General features: G+C 40.4%; 1 pseudogene; it reads right to left on the minus strand.

The window, feature by feature from the left end:
• Nucleotides 1–3,196: 3,196 nt before the first annotated feature.
• On the minus strand, nt 3,197–4,643 carry LOC122225529 (annotated as a pseudogene).
• Nucleotides 4,644–5,142: the final 499 nt, after the last annotated feature.

Raw genomic sequence — 5,142 nt, forward strand, 5'->3', positions numbered from 1 at the left:
CATGGTGTTGCTTAGCTGGCTAGGGTATGAACAAGAATGACATCCAGTTGGACTCCCCTCCCCTCACTAATGGAGATTCCTTCATTTTGAAGAACAAGAAGTTTTAATGTGGGCAAGATGTTCCAGGATCTGGTCAGAGTGTAAAGTACCTTTAGGTAGAAACCTGTCAAATCTCCCCTTTCCAAACACGTACCCATTGTCTGGGAGCATATCCTTGCTACAGCTGTATCACTGCTGTCCCTATGTACTGATGACAAGGGCAAAACACGTAACTAGAGCCAGGTCTTTCCTTCTGATTCTAAAGAAAGAATTTGGGCAGGTTTCTTGCTGACAGGGCTTTTAGGTGGAATTTATAGATGGCACCATTTGCCAAAGCCCACTGGTGTTTCTCTTTCCTGAGTCAGTGAGCTGGGGAAGACTGTACTAGTCACATCACTCTCTGCATTATATTATTCTTATCTCTGATGCAGATAAGAATAACTCTGGCTCTCCCTCTCCATTTTCACCCTATTCGCTCTATTTTTACTCTGAGACCTCGCAGCAGTCCATTCCATGTGATTGTCTTATAGTCATGTCCTGGGCTCTCCACTGAGGATTCTGTTCTGTTCATTGTGACTGTGGTATATGTTGGACCAAATGGACCCTTGCTCTTCAGCAGGATAGACTTCCCTGTAAACTTGTTCATCTCTGCATGAGTCCTCCTGGACTCAGGTTTTTGGCCATATAGGCTTGTGAATGAGAATAGCTGCACCAGAAAGTTATGGAACGTCAAGACTGCAATGGTCAACCCTGGAGTTACTGTTGGAGAGAAGGCAGAAAAAAAAGAGAAATTAGAAATATACCGGAAAATAACAATGCAAAAATTTGATTAGATGGGAAGGAAGTTTTAAAAAAGTCTGAGAACACTCTAGAGCATAGAATTTGGAAGTCTCCCTATAGGACAGAGGGAGTAAAAGCATGTTCTACTGCTTCCCTAGTCCTAATTTACTGTCTTATAAATACATGTTATAGATAAGGAATCAAACGAGGTACAAAAAAAAAAAAGCATGAATTATCACAGCTCTTTGCCACTCTTAAAGAACAGAACTAAGTTCTCTTTATGGAAGTATTGTCTGACATTATAGAGGATTTTCCATTTAAAAAACAAAAAACAAAAACAAGCAAGACAAGAAAAAAGGGAACCTCATTAAAAAATACATTCTTGCAGCACTAGTTTCTCTTATTGCTGCAAACCAGGTGAAACGAATCTCATTTCCTTCATTGAAAAACATTAAAAACACTCTCCATTCACTTGGGTTATATCTGCATTTCTGCAGAAATAGCATTAATTCTCCAATATCAAAACACCTGTTTCAAGAATTCATAAACTTCCTGGGTAAAGTTTTCTCTCTCTCTGTCTCTGTCTCTGTCTCTCTCGCTCTGGAAATTGGAATAACGCATCCCTCGCATTCATTAACCAAAAAAATACCCACTCTAGCACTTCCTCATCTCAAACTTTCTTCCTATTGCTTCCTGTTTTTTTTAGATTAGTGAAGCCAAACAGTGTTGGCAACAGAAGATTCAAAATTGTGAAAATTCCAACTATCTTCACCTCTTTATTAACGCTGGCACAGAACTCTCAAAAATAATGCAAAGAATAGATGAATGGAAAATAGTCCAACATGAAAAAATCCCTTTCTAGTTTTGAAATGACTAAGCTATTCTTTTTTTAAAATACTTTTTTAATGTTTCATGTATTTTTAAGACATAGAGCATGAGTGGGAATGGGGCAGAGAGAGAGGGAGACACAGAATCAGAAGCAGTTTCCAGGTTCTGAGCTGGCAGCACAGAGCCCGACGCAGGGGTTGAAAGAGCTGTGAGATGATGATCTGAGCCAAAGTTGGAGGCTCAACCGGCTGAGCCACCCGGGTGCCCCTAAGATATTCTTAACATAAGAATTTGCTCGCCAAATTTGATTAGTCTTTGGAGTCTCAACATTTGTCAAATTAAGTTAAATATTTATATGTTAAAATATACTATATATTAGAATCCTTGCTCTATGCCAACGATGCCAAGACAGATGTATGGTTTAGAATATCTTCTGACATTTAGAATACAAGGTGCAATTTCTAATGATGTGTTAATGTTATTAACACTGGCTAAGGTTTTGAAATAATTTTTTCCCATGGCACAAACTGATCATAATATACTTCTCAACCGGCATATACTCACCAATGCAAGCAGATACTTGGAACTTTAGAAATATGAAGTTGACTTTATTGCAAACTTCAGATAAACACATTACAAAATTGTTTCACTTGGACCCTTTACAAAAGTATTAATTTCACCAAATCTGGAACACTGGCAGTATAAAAGTCTTTAACTTCAAAGCTAACAAACCAGAGACACAGTATCAACACACTTAAAATGGCTAGTGTTCACAGGACAGCACTGAGAGGTGTTTTATAATTACATAGTGTTTTCAACCTAGATCCAAAACTACCTAGTATGACACAACCAGGAATGAAGCTCTTGATTAGTTCCAACCTATCAATTTCCAAGAATAAGATGCTATTTTCTACTCAGAAGAGACCCTAACAGTCATACCTATTATAACATTTCACTCCCAGACCTTAAGAATGAATGACTGAGGAAAAAAATTTCTGGACTTGATTAAAAAGGTATAGAAAAACAAAGAAGGCATGGAGTTGATGAAAAATGTACTTGTAATATAGATTACACCACCAAAAATTACTTTTCATGGCTCAAAACTGGGTCATTTGTCTTTTACCCCAAATTAATTTCAAAGATTTGACAAGTGATAGTACGATATTTTCATCTATGAACGGCTAATAATCCAGTATTTGTCAAAAAGAGACAACTGTGGCCTGTCACAATCCAATACCCACTTGCCAAGTGTCTGCAAATAGTAACAAATTCTAAACCATAAGTTACCGAAATTAGTCTCAAGAGTGCAAAAAGTCCTTGGAGAGAAGTAGCCCACCTAACATTTCCAAACATAAGGAAATACTTTACAAAGTTTCATTACTATGAAGATGATTTCTCCTTTGTTCAAACTTTGAACAAAATGAAGAATTTTTCTTTACTGCAGGAAACGAACTGGGAGGAACAGTGCAGTTTTAGGCATAAATACTTATGTCTGGTTCCAATATGGTCAGCTTAATACTTAAATACTTTAGAAACAGACAAGTTCACATTAGTGGAAAAATCCAAGTTTCTCATGTAGCCATTCTTCAGTGTTTCTTATTTCAAATACCGTGGGTAGTTCCGCTGTCGGGACTAACTTATTCTTACTCCCAGCATACATCATTTGTTGTTTGCCGGAGTCCTAGCCCCAGCAGGTCCAGGGGTTCCCGAAGGATGAACGGCGTCAGTGAAAAAGTGAAAATAAAACAAAACTAAAACAAAAATAAAAGGCTAAAATAAAAATACCAAAATAAAAATGGACACAGACAACAGCAGTGTGTTGAACTGGCCAATTTCTTGCAGTAAACGTGGCATTATATATACTAGTGATTTCCTTGTACATCAACTATGTTTTTCTAACACCTAATTGTGAAAACGTTCCTATGTATAAACAACCTTTAAGAAGTAAGAAACTTATTAAGAAATTTCCCGCATACCCTTTGATTATAGATTAATTTCTTACATTCCATTATGCATCTGCATTTATGTATAATCTACAAAGTATTTGCTTTGCTGTTCTAGTGAAAGGCCCTCTATTTCTCAACACCTCAAGTGGAACTGTTACAGGGACATGACCTCCTAACCACATGAGGCCAGAACAATGTGTTTGCCTTGGTCCGAGGTGCCAGAAAGGGGCTGAAAAAGCCTTAGAAACCCATGCCTCATACATTCTCAGAGAGACAATGCACCTAGGAACCAATGAACCATTCTCTACTATAACCGACCAGGTTCAGTCATCATCTGGAATGCCTCCAGGGGGCCAGGTGGGCCTAGGGGTTGAAGTCACCTGTGCCCAGAAATACACTACTTAGTTGCCGGAGTGGGGCTTTCAAATCCATATGTCTCTCCTATACAGACCCTCTTTGCTGGCAAATGCATGAGGCTATCCTTCCTGTAAGTAGAGGAGTCTCCATAGAGGATGGCAAGGGCTAAACGTAAGGCCGCACAATTTCTTGCGGAACCTTATTTTCTTCCTAATAGTTTTTTCCCAGGGGGCCTGCCGAGGGCAATTCCCCAACAGACAATACCCCAGGTAGTTTTAATAAGGCCAAATTACCTAAAAGCGGGAGTACAAGAAGCTTCACTGTCGGCCGGCCGCCCTGCAGTCACCAATCCACCCACAGCCGGGGCCCTGCCACTCAGGCTGAGATAGCTCGGCTTCCAGCAGTTGTTGAGGCTTACATCCAACAGGGCTGGAGAAAATAAGGCAGAGGATACGAACCTCTTCCATCATCATGTTGGTATTTATAACTATACACCGTGAATGTGGTTGCCATTCAAGCAGTTTGTCATTAAGTTCATCAGGTGAAAAGCCCTCCAGCTCTTCATCCAGTACCACCAGGCGTTTGTCCTTACCAATCTTATGATGGCAGCATTGTTTCTTTATGAAAACCAAATTTTCTCAGCTTTTCCACTAAATCTTCAGCAACATCACAAACCACCAAAGACTCCCTCATTTTCTTCCTGCCCATCAGCAGCCTGTAGCCTTGTTTCAGGCTCCTTTAAAAATGGCACGTCTTCGATCGCCTCCCTTCCTGCCCCAGCGCCTGGCAGAGCCGCCCCCATCCCTACAGTAGTTCTTGAATGGTCTTTTTCAGTGAGAAAGACCTCTTTCAGCAGTTTCTCGAGAAGACTGCCCACAGGTGAACCATCTGCTCTTCAGAGTGAAAGTATCTTTCACAGCCAGGGCGGGAAACAGTTTGGTTAACCATCATTTCTTTTCTCAGCCAGCCAAACACCCAGTACTCCCAGGAAGGCAATCATTCCTTTGGGGTATCAGGAAATGATTGCACTTGGTTAGCAGAGACCAGAGTCAGAGCTCATTAGGAAAGGCAGGGCACTCACTATGTGGGGGACAGCCTCATTTAGCCTTGCCTGGGACCCATAACATAGTGATCACTACAGCCAAGGAATTGCAATGGTGGTTGCCCAAGGGCCAAAGGGTTTCATTTCAGC

Source organism: Panthera leo, chromosome B4, assembly GCF_018350215.1.
Source record: "Panthera leo isolate Ple1 chromosome B4, P.leo_Ple1_pat1.1, whole genome shotgun sequence".
NCBI classification, from domain to species: domain Eukaryota; kingdom Metazoa; phylum Chordata; class Mammalia; order Carnivora; family Felidae; genus Panthera; species Panthera leo.